Genomic DNA, 18205 nt, shown 5'->3' with positions numbered 1-18205 from the left:
GCTCGGGCATGCTGAGCTCCTCCGGCTCGCTGAGCTCCACAGCTGGCGACGCGGGCTCCTCCCGCTCGCTGAGCCGCTCCTCCGGCTGCGACACGGGTATAGATGGTCGTTGATCCGGAGGTGAAGATGGCGATGCGGAAGCTGCAGGTGGCGAAGATGACGGTCGAGCGGGTGATGTGGATGGTGAAGTCGAGAGTTCTGCGGTCGCTGCAGTCTGATGGGACGCTGGTGGAGAAGTAGCTGCAAAGGGCGGAGGTGATAATGGTGCGGCAGCTACTCGTGGTAGACTGGACAGCGATGTAGAAACAACAGGCGGGTGACATAATGGCAGGGTAGTTCCAGCAGGCATATCAGCCTCCAACTGAGGATGAAGACGAGAGGCTGACTGGACTGGCTGTGCTACGGCTACAGGCTGGGCAGCTGGCTGTGCTACGGCTACAGGCTGGGCAGCTGGCTGTGCTACGGCTACAGGCTGGGCAGCTGGCTGTGCTACGAGGTTAGCTTTCACACAGTCCCGTGAATAAACAGATGAGGTGAATGAAGATGAATTGTCCATATGACTCACCACAGCCGGCTGTTGGAAAGTTTTAGAGTGTGACTGCGGTGAGGCACGCCGGCGGCGCAAGCGTCGCTTCTTTAACGATGCCGGGGCCAGCGTATCAGGCTGAGGTTCCACCAGCCGGCCGGACAGGAGAGCAGCTGCGTGATTTTGAGCTGCCGGTCCTTGGTCTGCTGACTCAGCAGGTGCCGCAGAGGTGAGTGGAGATGTGGTGAGGTGCAGAGGGCGTGTGAAACGTTTCCCCCGCAATGGAGGGTCCAACAAGCGAGCTGCAAGCGACGGCGGGGAGGCTATCAGCCTATGAAAAAAGAAATAGGCAGCAAGGGCTCCCAGGGAGGTTGCCATATCCTCCTCGCCCGGACAGCCCAAACCAAACAGCTCAAAACAGGAACTTTCCCTCAGCGTGGTTATAATCGAAATTAGTCTCTTAATGTCCAAAAAGCTCACAGATGAGGTGATTGATGATAAGAAGGAATCAAAAAATACGACCTGTAAGTGTCTCTGATGTGGATCTGCCGCCTGGATAATGCTCCGACAGTATTTCCAGAGCTGGGCGAGCAATTCCTCCTGTGAGACGGTCCTTGAGTCCGCTGGGCCCATAATGGCTGGATCGTTCTGTCACGGTCTCGCTGGCAGACCGTGGGGATGTGGGGAAAGGAGGACCCAAAATGCAGGACTCTACAGTGCAACAGTGTTTATTTACAGTGGTGACAATCCGAACAACAATAAATCCCCCCGTGCGATCCCAACTCCTGTTCCGTGTCTTCTCCTTTATCCCGTGCTCCGTGCTCTGTCTCCGTTCCCTGTGTACTCTCCGTGTGCTGCCTCCTGGTCGCCACAATTCCTCCTGAGGAAACACGCATACCAAAGGCAGCCGTGAGTACAAAACCTAACAGTAGACTTGCACTAACCTTGCATAATACACTTAAGACTGACGGGAAGTCACTCAACGATCCAGCGTCGAGGAGCTCTCAGCCACACTGTTTTGAAGCTCCTCTGACGAGGCTTGATCGGCGCCAGGTGTGTGTGGATTCCTGGGTGGGACCGGTCAGCTGGCAGGGCCACACCCACCAGGCCTAAAAGTGCCTGCCACGACCGCACCCTCACATACACAAGCACACACCCCTAAACACCTGACAGTACACCAACACGGAAAAACAGGACAGCAGACACAACCATGATAACAACAACCACAATAATGATAATAATAATAATAATAATAACTACAATAGTAGTCCACACTGCTCACGGACCCCGAATCCCTGGAACTGGGTCCGTGACACCCACGCAGACACGGGGAGAACATGCAAACTCCACACAGAAAGACCCCGGCCTGATGGTGGAATTGAACCTAGGACCTTCTTGCTACATAAAAAAAACAAAAAAAACACCCAGCACGCCCCTGCGGGCGGTTTATCCTTCAAGCTCGGGTCCTCTACCAGAGGCCTGGGAGCTTGAGGGTCCTGCGCAGTATCTTAGCTGTTCCCAGGACTGCGCTCTTCTGGACAGAGATCTCCGATGTTGTTCTGTGCTCCGATTACCACGGGGACCACCGTTACCTTCACCCTCCACATCCTCTCGAGCTCTTCTCTGAGCCCTTGGTATTTCTCCAGCTTCTCGTGTTCCTTCTTCCTGATATTGCTGTCATTCGATCACTACGGCCGTCTTCTTCTTCTTCTGTTTGTCTACCAAGGGCAGACATATATATATATATATATATATATATATATATATATATATATATATATATATATATATATATATATGTATATATATATATATATATATATATATATATATCCATCCATCCATTCGCTTCCGCTTATCCTTTTCAGGGTCGCGGGGGGCGCTGGAGCCTATCCCAGCTGTCATAGGGCGAGAGGCAGGGTACACCCTGGACAGGTCGCCAGTCTGTCGCAGGGCCAACACACACGGACAGACAACCATTCGCACTCTCATTCACTCGCACATTCACACCTAGTGGCAATTTGGATTATCCAATTAACCTATCCCCACAAGCTGCATGTCTTTGGACGGTGGGAGGAAGCCGGAGTACCCGGAGAGAACCCATATATATATATATATATATGTATGTATATATATATATATATATATATATATATATATATATATATATATATATATATATATATATATATATATATATATATACATATATATATATATATATATATATATATATAGAAACTCTTCATCTCTTCATCTCCTCTTCACTTATGTAACGTCCCTTAATGTGAAGAGCACTCTGTGAAAACAGGACTTCCGACTTCACGGAGAGTTTAATGTCCAAATTGTAGCTCCTGTCCACGACTGCTAGGTGGAGATATGCACTCAAATTAAGTAGCCACTTAATTAGGAACAGCTTAAGTGTTACTTGCTGTGGTTCGGTTTGATGCTAGACAGGCTGCATCAACTGTTTCATACACTGTTTTAATTTTCATGCTTTTCTTTTTGTTTTGTTTTTTAAACTACAAGTATTTCAAGGAGGATTTATTCACTTTGTCTTTCCGGGGTATTCTGTGTATAATTCTGAGGTGAAACATGAATTTATTATTCCAACAAAAGTAAATGAGGAATAAGTGGAGTTCTGCAAATACTTTTTTATGGAGAGCAGCTGAAAAGCCTCCTGAAAGAAAGAAAAACTGGAGTTTACTAAAACTGGATAAATTGAAAAGAATGCATCAGAATTTGGTGCAATAGCATGTAAACAGCATGAAGCTCATCTATCCTGTTTAGTATTGAAAAATGAGGCTACTGCTGCTGTAATAGAGCTAAGGGGTGCTGTCATGGCACTCTCTGAGCTCCTGAGCCCCACCTGAGCATCATGTGAAGGCCACAGTGCTGTTGCTGAACATCGCTTCATGTGTGGTGTCCAATTTGTGAATTTCTTCATGAGAAGCACATGGGCCCCACAGACAGGAAGGAGCTGTGTGATGCTATCATAATGACATGAACCAATAACGTCCCTGAGGAATGCTTCCAGCAGTTTCTTGAACCTCAGCCACCAAAAATAAAAACAGTTCTTGTCCCAGTGCCTAGAATGTGAACCTAATAAAGTGTCCAGTGAGTGTACATTCACTGGAAATTGTGAGGTTTTAACCACTGTCAGGGCCAGTGCCACTGAAAGACTTCAAAGAAAGAGATTGGATGGAGCTAGTTTATCACCATGTTATATGACAGTAATGTCCTTCACTCTTGAAGGCTATTTAACTCTCTGAGATCTCACGCTCTCACCGCAGTGAATTCTTACAATGAAAGGTCATATTATAGAGAATATGAAAATTGGGTTTCTGCAGTTAGAATTATACTTTTACTGAATTTCTTTTGTCCCTTGATCTCCAAAATGCAGGAGAGCATGGAGTCAGGGTGATGGGTTTAGAGTACAAAGGTCATCACTGATGTTGGCTCAGACCTCACAGGGATAAATCCAGGGCACCCACCCTGTGTTTCTCAGTTGTCACTGACCTTCCATGGTCTCTGGTGTCTGCTTTGCTGCCAGCTGCTTCCTCTGTAGTGATGGCTGTACATGCTGGGATTTTTTGTCCAGCTCAGCAGCTATATTGATCCACCATATAAGACCTAGAAGAAATGAAGGCCACTGTTTTTTTCTTGCCATTTATGTTGTTCGTCATGTATTACTTTGGGTTATTTCATGTTTTAATGCTCTGAATACGACTGGAGGAAAAGCACAAACACGAAGACAACACACAGCTGCTGTTTCACTCAGAGGATGGATTAGTTGAAAATAAAGGACCTTTTTTATATTTTGGGGTGTTGTATGGAAGGCTTTTAGATGCATAAGAATGATTTAAATGTTAATATGATCAGTTTAATGATGTTGAACTCTTTAGACGGGAAATGCGCTTCTCTTCTCAGACATGAGCATTCTGGTTCTCTGTGAAGACCGTTTGTAGTTGCTCTGTTTGTCCGGTAGATGAAGACAAAAATTCAGCTTTAAATTCGTGTTGTCCATGAATAAATGACAAGCGCGATTGAATATTTAAATATTTATTCTTTCCGGTGTCACTGGAGGCTGGACGAGTCACTCCCACCACTCCTCCTCCGCTCTCTGCTGTCACAAAGTTTCATTCTTCAGAGCGCCGCCTTGTCAGCAGAAGCACTCTCTGTAAAAATGAGGATCTGTCAGACGTCAGTGGGGCAGATGTCACGTGTGGAGAAGACAGTGGGGCAACGCTTTATTCTTGTGTTGAGGTGACAGGGTCCGCGGGAGTCCTCAGGTCCAGCTCCAGGCTCTCAAGGTGAGCTTCACATTTCACAATAGGCTATCCTCATCGGGAACGACCCAGATCCTACACTGACATGATGTGTCGTTTTTATTTCACGGTTTGCGCAATAATCGGTCTAGCTGACAGACATCGAAAACTATTCATACACCCTTAATAAACTGTCCGTGTTCCCTTTAAAATGTAGAGCAGATTTATTAATAACAATGAGTTCCAGCTCAGTATACTTAGTGTGGGGTAGGAGTTGGCAGGAGAGCGCAAAGCATGCTTAAATTGTGCAAGTTTGGAAGATATCGCAGCCAATTCTTATTGCATCAGCCCCGTCCCCCAGATTTCATTTCACCCTTTCGCTCAACTCTGTTCTCATTAAGCCAAGCCCCAAAAGTAAAACTGCAGCGCTAATGACATTTGGTGAAACCGGCAACAACTGGTCACAGTTTCTGCTGCTGATGTCATGGACAAAATCAGCAAGTCTGTCACTTCGGGCGAAAATGACTTGGAGGTTTGTTTGTTTGTTTTTTTATACCTGGAAAATCAAAGACGACATGGTTCATACTTATTATAATTGTGTTGGAAACTGTGAAACGGACCTGTTTTCATGTTTCAGTCTGAGAGTCATAAGCACTGTTCACTCTATTTTTTTATGTGTCTGAGCGAACGCACAAACTCTCTGAGCGTCTCTTGTAGTGATGGGATTTCCGGATCTTTTTAGAGAGCTGGCTCTTGCGGCTCCGACCGACTCTTCAGGTTGTTTTTTGCTTTAATTAATTTATTATTAACAATAATATGACATTATGCACAAAAGGAATTACTAATGTATAAAAAAAGTGGTTTTATTGATATGTTTATATATAAATATATACAGTGGCCCCTAGAGACAAAGCATGTACAAACTCCAAAGCATGTACAAACTCCAAAACACATTTCTAGCGTTAACTGAACTTCAAAACAGAGCTACCTAGATCACTTAAATTACACAATTGAAAGCATATATGTATTGTTTGTGTATTTATACACAAGCACCATATATATTCAAATAATTAAAAAAAATGTTCATTTACCTGTTAATACACCATACACAAGCCAGCAAGTCGTTGGTACTTGCTGGCTTGTGTAGCCTCTACACTGTTAGAAAAAGCATCTTGAAAAAATGGTAATATTCCGGCAGCTGAAGCCAAAATACGACCGTATAATTACAGAAAATAACTCCCGCATAAAAATACGGTTATTTCCAGTAATGAAAATACAATTAGTTGCGCTAATTTGACATGGGATCCTGCCTTTTTCAAGTGCCGCTAAACATTAAATTAGGAACATGTTAATGTCATTAAACAATGAAATCATCTGTAAATAGGAAAAAAAAACCATCTTAAAAAAACGGTAATATTCCGGCAGCTGGGGCGCCAAAATACGACCGCAAAATAACAGAAAATAACTGTCCTATAAAAATACAGTTATTTTCAGTAATGAAAATAGAGTTTGTTGCTCTAATTTGACATGGGATTCTGTCTTTTCCAAATGCTTTTAGACATTAAATTAGGAACATTTTAACGTGATCAAACAATGAAATTACCTATAAACCAGGTCACTGAATGTGGAAATATGAATCATAATACGTAAATGTACAGAAATATACAGTTAACAGTTGGTTTAAATAATAATTGATTGCATGCCCTGGGACAGAGGCGAGGCTGCCATATCGCACCATCGGCCATCACTAGTAGGCGGTAGGTGAAGAGTCTTGACCACGGACACAGCGACGGAGAGTGTCTGAGCCGGGGCTCGGACCGACAACCTTCTGATCACAAGGCGAACTGCCAACTCTTGAGCCACGATCGCTCTAACTAGTGACGATAATAATACTTATGTGATGTAACACAAGCTTATAGGGATCATGTTATATACTTTTCCATAGCATTACATTTGAATTCAACAGTTCAATCTTTCAAATAACGGACAGATATTTGTGAAATCATGATACATTTGTGAATGTATTTTTACAATCTAAATATGCATATGTACAAAAAAATTTATTTAAAAAACAAGTAAATTGTGTTTTATTACATTTACAGTGATGTTATGTTATTTTACATTTGACGTGTCAGATCACAGTCTACTTATGTAAATGTAATGATATTCTAGAAAAACAGTACACAACTGTAAAATACACTGTAAAATAATTTGACATTTCTATTTTTTGGAACAGTGCAGGTAACAAAAGCTCAATGCTGGGCCTAGCATTCTGGAGCACTTCTGTTGTGTTTTCTTCGTGTTTTGGAGTTTTTACGTGCTTCTGAGTTTTTATGTGTTTTGGAGTTTGTACGTGCTTCAGGGTTTGTACGTATTGTGAAGTTTGTACGTGCTTTGTCTCTAGGGGCCACCGTAAATATACTTTTATTTATTCACTCCACATAAAATGTAATAAATAAATCATATAAAACGAAAACCAACTAGTCACAGTTCAACTTTTAACTATTTAAATTTTCAGCTTTTTTTTTTTAAATGGAACAACACAAAATGCTGCAAACCACAACACAATTAAATATAAATGAAAATATGAAAACAAAAAGAAGATGCACATTCTCAGTCATATGGGCCTGCATGAATAAACTTTCTGAATCCTGTATCATCCGCAACTGAAAATAGTTGTGGACGATTACTATACCTTTCTAATGTGACGTTGTTGTCCCTGGCTCTCTTTCTCTGTCTCTCTCCCTCCTGCTTTGTTCCTGTGCTACTGCGAGTGTAACTAGCAGATGATTCCCTTCGCCAGTGGTCTGCATGGCAGTTTGTGCCAGGGAAGTTTAATCCCACAGCTTCAGAGCCCTTTGAGCAACACTCAGGGGAGGACGTTTTACCATCCTCTGTTGTCTGGCCCTTCTTCATCTCATCTCCTGACAGCTCTCTGACTCCCTTTCTACAGTTCTGAGTAAAACCCTTTCTGCTTCACCCAGGTGTCTGTCATACCATGCATGCCTCCCCTAGGAATTGAAACAAGAGCATTTCCTTTATGTTTGATTTCGTTTTCGCTTCCTGTGTGAAGTTATACAAAGTGGTCAATTCGACTGTCTGTTTCTATTCATCACTTTGCAAAAGAAAGTCTGAAGACGAGGAGGGAGAGAATAAGGGTAAATGTCTGTTGTCACTTCACATTTTTATCTCTGAGAGCTGTCAAAATGCAAAAGAGACGCAGTCAGTAAAGCAAGGACATCCTCTTTGTTTAGTTGTTTAGTTTGGGCCGTAGGTCTTTGGTTCAGACTCAGAGTGTCAAACATTGAGAGAAGAGGAGCAGGACTGATGGTTTAGCTGAAACTTTCTGCTTCATATATCAGACTAAGGGTTAGTTAGCAGCATGTTCATAGGTAGTCTGGTGTTTGAGGATTCAGTTTTGGTGTTTGTCGATGCCTGTTTTGATTTCAGAATTAATTCCTTTGGAGCATTAATGTGATTTGATTCCTGTCCTCCCTCTATCTTATTTTTCTGTTAGTGCCTCTTCATCTGGCTCTATTATTCCACTGTATGTGCTCAACGTTTTCAGGTATTTTATTTATAGCTTGTTATAAGTGCAATATGTATTCTGTGCTGCTGGAATATGTTTAGTATGTGTTTTTAAGCCTTACAAAAACCACAACATGAACTGCAAACTGTGAACTGTATTATCCCTGGATTGAACATGTATGTAATGAGCAATGTTGTTGTGCTTTAACCTGAATGGCACTGCTCACAGTGACACAGACTACCTGTAACTACCACAGGCTACACTACTAGTGTTGTAGTGTTATGCTTGAAAGTTTGATTAAACATGGGACGGCAGCCTCGTTTGGCTTGCATACGGTGAAGTCAGAGTCGAAGATTAAGAAATGAATGAAAAAAATAAAGTACGAGAATATGAGATTGTTTTTCATGGGCTCATAAGGCTGATAATGATCCACCCCATATCCATTTTTTGGAGTATGAGTTCTAACCCTCAGAGAGACGTTAGAGTAGACGGCTGCAAAAAAAATCACTTTAGGCTCTCACTGCTCTCAGCATCTATTGGACTAAAGATTCCCACATTTTAAAAGGTCTGGAGTCACATCATCGTGTTTTTGAGTGTTTTCTGGCATTATATCATGGGAAATGTCAGCAGATTTGATTACACACTCAGTATTAAAATAAATAACTAGAATTTAAGTGGGGTTTTTTTGCTGCTCGATGTACTAAGTTGTAAGAGCAACAGTGCTCCCCCCTGACCCCGTCACAATCAGCTGATTTCTTTTCTTACAAAAACTTCAGCACATCTCGTGAAGCCAGTCTGACGTTTGTCTTCATACTGTGAGTACTTTCAGAGTTACAGGCCCTTTGATGACACAAGCCTGGTCCAGATTTGTCCTCACGGCAGATATCAAATCAAATCAAAAATGTATTTATAACCCATATGGAAAAGATATATATAAATCTTATAAAGTTTGTATCTGTCTTGTATGAAACTTGTATGAAAAGCATACAAGAGTGAAAACAGATATAAGATCCCTTGAAAAATTATATAATGAAACTTGTATGTTTTGTATACTTGCTAAAAAAAAATGAAAGTAATGAGAAAGTGGCCACTTTCATGAGTAAATCATATATGTTTTTACTATTTCTTTTCCATATGGGATAGCACATTTAAAAACAACAATGTCGATCAAAGCGCTTCACAAATTAGGAAATAAATAAAATAAGACACATTAACCAAACAGGAACACAAGACAAGACAATCTTAGAAGCCACAAAATGATAGTCAAACTGTCTTAAGTCAGAGCCAGGGAAAAAAGATGAGTCTTTAAGCGAGATTTAAAAGACTGAATAGACTCAGAAGTGTGAATGGCAGTAGGGAGATTGTTCCACAGTTTAGGTGCTGCAATAGCAAAGGCACGATCACCTCTGGTTTTCAGTTTAGACTTAGGTTGCATTCAGAGCATCTAGTTTGAAGATCTTAGTGCTTTTTTAGGATTATACAAATGCAGAAGTTCTGTTAAATAGCTAGGCATGTTATTGTTAAAGATTTTATGAGTAAAAGAATTTTAAAATCAATGCGAAATTTCACAGGAAGCCAGTGTAAGTTAGCTAAAACCGGAGTCATATGATCATGCATTCCAACACCTGATAAAAGGCGTGAAGCAGCGTTCTGTACTAATTGCAAACGGTAGAGAGAGGAGTGAGGGAGGCCTAAATAAAGAGAGTTACAATAGTCCAGTCTAGAGGTAATGAATGCATGCAATCTGCTTTTCAAGGTCCTTGGGGGAAAGAAAAGGTTTAGCTTTAGAAATTTGACATAGCTGATAGAAGCTGGATTTAACCACAGTAGAAACTTGTTTCTCTAATTTGAAGGAGCTATCCAAGAGTACCCCAAGGTCTCTTACAATGTGGGAGAGGTAGCTAGCAAGGGGGCTAAGGGTCTCAGTTTCAGATATCCATATGAAAATTTAGGGGCGAAAAACATTTCTTTAAAACTGTACCCAAATCTCTTTTACACTCTCTCCAAGTTTGATTGATTGATTGGTAATTTCTTTCAAACATGTAAACAATATACAGGTAAATTTAGAAAAGAAAATAAGAGAAAAAAATACTATACTAAAAAAATCAATACATTTCAATATACCTGCCGTTCTGATTAACTTACATGTCGAAAGGGAGTGTGAAGAAGTAAACACTTATTTAATTCCACCCCTTTGCCATAAATTATCAGCTAATATTTAGTCAGCTTCCTTACTGATATAATTTGTAATAAAAAAAAGTGAACAGATTTCTGATATACTATAGACTATAATATCACATCATGAATTTTATTTTTTTTAAATAGAGACATTCACTTAATTTCAATATTCTCCATGCCTTTATAGTTCGGGAAGATCATATTTTTATAACCCTTTTTGAACTGTTTTATGTTTGGACATTGCTTTAATTCCATATTCAGACTGTTCCACAGTTTCACTCCATGAACAGAAACATACTCTGAATATTACCTGGCAGTTCTTTATTTTTTGCTTTGAATAGAATTTGTGCTGTTTGGAATTTCACTAGATCGTCAATTTTCAATATTTCAGACTGCAAAGATACTGAGTTGGTATGTTACCTTTCACAAAGTAAAGGTTGCTTTTTGCTTTCTTTTGCTTTGCTCGGACTTGTTTGGAATAGCTATTTATCCCCTATGATGAAATGAGTCATGGCAGTTTACCCACAATGCATTCTTGGGATATTTTTCAGTAGGATGTGGTATGACTCACCCAATTGAAGTTAAAAACCCCTTTATAGTATCTGAAAACTGTAAGAGCAGCAAAAACACAGCAATTATCTGATAACGCGTCCAACAACTCTCCTGCAGATCCTGCATTTTCTTTGGGATTATTAATTAAATTGTGTCGTAGAGTCTAAAGCAGTGTTTGAAAACTTATGGTCATTTTTGTATGACAGGATCGTCGGTATCAGGTCTCATCTGTTCTCACACCAGCTTCTGTTGCTTTCGGCCACTTTGGTCTCATTCTGTCTCGACATCCTGCAGAGTTAAAAATGAAAAATGATCACGTATGTGACAGCTACTGTATGCAAGTGAGCTCGACTGTAAGATCGGAGAGAGAATCCGCAAATGAAGCTAAGTTTGAAAAATGACAGGACTCCGCACGCACACACACATTAAAATATATATATATATATTTTTAAAGTTGCCTCAACAAAAGGGCAGGCAGGAATTAGCCCCTCTAGCTCCCCCCCCCCCCGCACGTGCCTGATGTGACAATATCCTTTATATCGATATAGTCTATGTTACGTTATAATTATACTTGTGGAGCCACAAGTTTGCCTCTCTTTCGTTCACTTTTGTCTCTACGCAACGTTACTCGGCCTCGCTTCTCCTTCACTGAATACAACTCCCCCTCCCCCATAGCTTCAACTGCAGGCAGCAACCAGAAGGACACGGCAAATCTCCATTAGCGAGTTGTGGGGCTGGACGGCGTCAACGTGTTAGCGAGCTAACCGCGCTAACGAGCTAACCATGCTAATGACATGCAGCCCACAGGGGCTGCACGGCCTAAAATCCTTTCATTTTCTCAAAAGTTGACAGCGCGCCTAATGTATGAATTCTGGTTGTGCTTACTGACCACGAACCGATTTCAGGTGGTACTCAGCAATCTGTCAAAAAATGTTTTACGACTTTGGTAAGCTACGGAGCTGCAGCGCTTGATGAATTGTCGGAGCATTACGGCTACCGTAGTCTGGAGCCTCGCGGAGTAATACGTACTGTGCTTCGACGTAATATTACCGTATTGTGTGTGTATAAGGACCATAAATGGCACCTGTTAAGAGACATGGTTACGAAGCGGATTTCAAACTCACGGCTGTCAGTCACGCAGTAGAAGTTGGGAACAGAGCAGCTGTGAAATCTGTCTTTGTTATTATGCTCAGCGTCTGTTAGTTTACATTTTGACTGCACAATTATGAGCTTTTTGTTATGCACAAAAACAACATTGTTTTCTTTTATTTATGGACCATGATTATTTAATAAATGCTGATCATTTATTTTTGAGTAATTTCTTCATGTAAATCTATGCTGCATGTAAATAAAAATGCCTGTGTGACATCTGGGACACAGTGTGACTAAGAACTCTCTTTTTGTTCTAACTTATGGCTTTAAAAAAATATCGAGATATATATCTTATATCGCCACCCAGCTAAAAAATATCGAGATATGAATTTTGGGTCATATCGCCCAGCCCTACTCTAATGTATTCAATAATCCTCTGACCTCAATGTCAGATCTTGGCTCTGTGGCAAAGATGGCAGCCATTGAAGTGTGTTGTTTTTGTTTGTTTTTAGTTGTTTTTACTCTTGTTTAAAAAATTTGTCTCTGGCTGTAAAGTGCAGTTGTCAAAAATTATGAATGCTTCTTGGTTCAGTCCCAAGAGGAGACTCTATTTCGCTTGGGGCTGTGACAGGAAAGGCACCCGTGCTAGTTTTAAAATGTGATTAAAGAAAAGCTTGATCACAACAGAGTGCTGGGCATGTTGCTACATGGCAAACGACTGTCTCATAGCTACTAGCTCATTCGTTTGTTACGACCCATCCTCTTCCTCTTATCAGGATTGCAGAGGGGGTGGAACCTATCCCAGCTACCATAGGGCGAGTGACAAGGTGCATACAAACTCAACAAAAAAGTAACAAGTCAAATTTTGCAAATGTAGCGGAGTAAAAGTACCGTTTCTTCTTCACAAATGTACTCAAGTAAAAGTAAAAAGAATCATGCAAAAAAGGTACTTTAAAAGTAAAATTTTTTGAAAAACTTACTCAAGAAAATGTAACGGATTAAATGTAACTCGTTACTACCCACCTCTGCTCACGATGCACTGTAGATCATACTATAATCACGATAAAAGCCTTGTTCTTATTTCCTGCTTCTATCACCGTTGCTATGATGTAACTATGTGAATGTTCACGTTGAACCTAAAGTATGAGTTTACACGTCTTCATCTCAGACTTTGGGTCATCTCACTGAGAGTTATATTTTAAATGACTGTAACTCTGTAACACCTTGTTCAACCACAAATCCTCTCACACATTAACAGCTTGTACTTTGACACTTCACTTTTTCACTTTCAGACAGCGTTATATCTGATGAAAGAGCAATTCGGTCACATCAAAAGACAAGTTAGCATTAGGTAACATTAGTCAAACTGAAGCAAGGCCAGACTTCCTGTCTTGCAGAGGTCTGTAGGGAAGCAACGCTCGGCCTTGACCTCAGTAAACAATTTGCTGGTGAGTTCATGGTCTAAAATGGGTTTCCTGTTTCAGATTAACTGGAATAAAAAAAAAATCCCTCTGTTTTCCTCACATCACTTTCAGTGACACTATAAAAGTGACTTTGCTTTAAATTAAATGTTCCTTTCACTGTTGCTATCACTCACACTCAGACATGTTTACTGTTGAGAATGAACTCTCAGCTCAACTGTTTTCACTCTGTACATTGTAACTGTTCAGCTGTCCAAAGCATGTCTGAGCATGTCCATCAGCAGCTCTGTTATACAGGCTGCACAGCAGCCCGTAGATTGTTCCCAGCATCATGAATCTGATATTCCTCAGAGTACGGGATGACTCCAGAGCAAAAGAAATCACAACATGTTGTGTCTGTTTTTGGCTCTGATAAATCCATTTCAATAAAATTGCTCCAAATAACCAAAATTACAGAGGTGTACGTGTTGTCCTCTCAATGTTTTACTGACTCAGTTTCTTTGAACTGTTTTGCAACTTTTACACAAAAACATTTGTTTCCTTTCTTGTGAAGCCTGTTAGTGTGCATGGCTTTTTTTTTTTTTTTTTTTTTTTACAAGGGTGTGTTCTACAATGCTTGTCTGATGCAAAAGCCTCCTTTCCTCTTACAGCAGTGCACACACACTTGTGCTGTGGTTTTACATCACGTCTCCGTCTTTAGATGGTTATTACTCATAAAGAGCAAAGTGTGTGTGTGTGTGTGTGTGTGTGTGTGTGTGTGTGTGTGTGTGTGTGTGTGTGTGTGTGTGTGTGTGTGTGTGTGTGTGTGTGTGTGTGTGTGTGTGTGTGTGTGTGTGTGTGTGTGTGTGTGTTTTTGTTGGGGTAGGCACCGAGTCAGTCATAAAAGAATTACAACCTAATGCAGACTATCTTACCATAGACCACAACAGAAAGTCTCAGACCAACTTAAATAAACAAAAAGAAAACATTTGTGTTTTTGCAACAAAGCATGCAAATGCAACCGTTTATGCTGTTTTTTGATTTGCTCATTTGTGTTTGGTGTTAATAAGACACGCTGTGGTCTCATCACTGACGCTCAATTAGCTCCTCAAGCGAGAAGCCGATTTTAGAGAGCCACTTTGAGTTTTCCACAAATAAAACACACCATACAAAAAGACAGCCGGCTGGTGATCATTCAGTGCAAATGTGTGCACTTTTTTCTTGTCTTGGGAATGCATCCTTTCAGACTTTGCATCAGCATAAATGCGTCACTTTGAAGTGACATTTCTAAGAATTTTTGCAGAAATTCAGTGAAAAAAAAAACCAGCCTTTAACTGCAATTCATCATCAGCTCCCCTTTAACTTGCTACAGCAGCAAAAAGCATGCTTTTACTTCTGTTTCGTAACCCAGGTTATTTATTTATTTTTAATTACTTGAACATTTTAAAAAGAGACAGCTGTGTGAATACTGGTGCAGAGAGCCATTGGCAGTTGCTAGACTACCAAACAGGAACTGACTGCATGCAAATAAAACCTTTTTGTTCTGAGTTCTGGGGGAACTGTTATTTGGCAAGTGCACAAAAAAAGACAAAGTAGTGAGTGTGTTGGTATTACATATTTGGTCACTGTGGCTACAGTTTAAATGAAGACAGGAAGCCAAATTGTGAGAACGTGAACAAGACATGTTATTATTGAATTATCTGCAGGACATGACCTGATTTAAATAAATGTCATGTTATTTAAGTAACATTTTAAATGGCCTGTATTCCCATATGGAAAAGAAATAGTAAAAACTTATATGTGATTATTCATGAAAGTGGCCACTTTCATGAGTAAATCATATAAGGCTTACATGATTTACTCATGAAAGTGGCCACTTTCTCATTACTTTCATACATTGTTTTAGTAAGTATCCAAAACATACAAGTTTCATTATATAAATTTTCAAGGGATCTTATATCTGTTTTCACTCTCATATGCTTTTCATACAAGTTTCACACAAGACAGATACAAACTTGTATATATCTTTTCCATATGGGTTTGTATAGCGCTTTACTAGTCCCTAAGGACCCCAAGGCACTTTACACATCCAGTCATCAACACATTCACATACTGGTGATGGCAGCTACATTGTAGCCACAGCCACCCTGGGGCGCACTGACAGAGGCGAGGCTGCCGGACACTGGCGCCACCGGGCCCTCTGACCACCACCAGTAGGCAACAGGTGAAGTGTCATGCCCAAGGACACAACGACTGAGACTGTCCAAGCTAGGGCTCGAAGCGGCAACCTTCCAATTACAACTCTTGAGCCACGATCGTTCCATTTTATAGGTCTTCTCATTCATACAGTGCTGCAGGAGTGCTCAGACGTAATGAGAGGTATAAATAATTGATGTTGTTATGTTTAGGTTTGAATCTGTGAGTCAGTCCTGTGGGGAAATCCATCCATGCTGTACACACATCAAATGTCTGTTAAGCACCACTCTGATGTATTCGCTACCTCATACTTTGTGTTTTCTTGCTATTGCAACACACAGGCCACACTTGATCTGACATTAAAGATAAACTCTAAAATTGAGTTTATAGATGATTATCTGCCTATTACGTCTTATAATGCTAGCTGATACAAACTCCTCTTTAGTTCCCAAAGTCAAACAAACACTTCGCCTGAGAGTAAAACGCTCTAAAATCTGTCATCTTTAATAAAATGATCAGTGTATACCAACAATAAGAGGTTTAACAACAATAACATCCATGATAACAGGATTTATAAAGTTTCATGGAGTTAGAAGTTAGCAGGGAGTTAGCTCGCTAGTTTCAAAATAAGAATCATGTACAGCTCTGCTATCATTTCAGGTATAAATGAAGACAAAAAACTAATAATGTAAACACATTAGCACAGTGAAGCTAGAGGATAAGCGCTAACTTTTCCCCACTCAATAAAAGTTAACATGAGAGTCCCTGATGAACAGAGAGAAATGTGATCGCATGGCAGGAAAAACATGCATAAAACAGACCAAAGTCCAGTCATGGGAACACCTGAGACAATCATCCACAACACGAGGTTAATCATTAATATACTGCTGCATGGTCTGCAATATTCCTGATTCTCAGCTTCATGTACTCATTCAATCTTTGTTAGCCTCAGAGTGATTAGCTTCTAACCTGATTAAATATTTGATGTTTGGCAAACCATGAACTGCTGGGCTGTAGTTACATCACAAGGTTTTAAAAACTGAGCTTTAAAATGTGCTGCTGATGAATAGTGGTGATATCAACTCAGAGAAGCTGACACTGATCACTGACTATTTTTAAGGACCTATTTTTACACTTTGCACCTTCGATCCAGGAGGACGATATCTCGTCCCACTGTATACTTGAGTGTATTTTATTGGGTTGACAATAAAACTCAACTTGACTTGATTCGACTTGCTGTATGTGCTCTTTAATGGACTGCTATGCATTGAGAAGGCTGTTACTGATAGAGCTACCCAAACTGAGCGGCCCCTAATTATGTATTATTTATTGAGATGTGCTCTCATTTGCTTTTGAACTACTCCACGTCTTTACCATTACAGCTGCCAGACTGTTTAGTAGTGAAGCACTAGAGTATTTAAGTTTTTCCACATAAAAAAACAGCTCTGCTTTGTTAGTCTCAAAGGTCAGTCTGTCAGTGATTAAAAACTTTGATGGACTGAATGATCTGTTTGAAGAGACACTTTGGAGTCACAGTGTACAATTGTTGTTGTTGTGTACTAAGATGAATTTAATTGAGAATTTTAAATTTAACAATATTTTGGCCTAAATGCATATTAGGTTGTAATTTTATAGAAATACATGCTTATGGATATCAAGAAGTATTTCTAATGAGTTACAGTGACAGAAAATGCCCATAAATGATTATTTAAATAGTTTACGCTTTTACTATTAATGGAAATGTTCATTAATGGCACAAAAATATGCCAATTACCCAAAAGTTTGTTACCTTCCACAAAAAATACAAGCATTTTACAGAATTTTGTTTCCTAAAGTTTCATTCAGAGCCGATCCCCCCCTTTCTTTCTTTATATAAAAGTGAAGTTGTAATTCACACACGGTTCTTTGTCTTGTTTCGGCTGCTCTCATTGGCGGTCACCACGGGGGTCTCCATCACAGCCTACACCTAGCACAATTTTTGTCCAGTACATCCACTCTCCGTCTGCACCTTGTAGACTTTACATACTGTATAAAAGATGGACATAGTGTGGTAAATCTGCTTCATCTCTCATCTCCAGCTGACCTCAGCAAAAACTCTCCTAAGAAACTTTAGACCTTTTAGCAACCAAAGGGAGGAAAAACCATGTTGTCATGCTCAGCTCATGCTTGCATCATCCTTTTCATCCTTTACAGTAACACGTCATTTGTGACCTTAGAATAAGATTTCCCCCAACGTCCCACATAAATCTTCATACACAGTTCAGTTTCTGCTCTCCATCACATTGACATTTTTAAATGTTACATTCATGAGTGCTTTAACAGACTTTGCTTTTTTCTGATTTTTTTTTATTTATATTGCACACACAGTTAGTGTGTGTTAACATCTGGAGAAGTTTGGGACAGATTCCAGTCAGACTGAGGAAATAAATCCTTTAATTTAAACACTAATCCAATTAGCTCAACA

The 18205-nt window shown here is 40.2% G+C and overlaps 1 protein-coding gene across 1 annotated transcript in view; it reads left to right on the top strand.

The window, feature by feature from the left end:
- Positions 1–4699: 4699 nt before the first annotated feature.
- Positions 4700–18205, top strand: part of LOC308394165 (T-cell surface glycoprotein CD4-like) — a 33406-nt gene continuing 19900 nt past the window's right edge. The window contains exon 1 of the mRNA XM_080878350.1: positions 4700–4839. The gene's annotated coding sequence lies outside the window, so the exon portion shown is untranslated. The remainder of the gene's footprint in view (positions 4840–18205) is intronic.

Source organism: Rhamphochromis sp. 'chilingali', assembly GCF_963969265.1.
Source record: "Rhamphochromis sp. 'chilingali' genome assembly, chromosome: 3".
Lineage (NCBI taxonomy): Eukaryota > Metazoa > Chordata > Actinopteri > Cichliformes > Cichlidae > Rhamphochromis > Rhamphochromis sp. 'chilingali'.
Note: the sequence above shows the minus strand (reverse complement) of the source record. Positions and strands in the feature narration are given on the sequence as shown.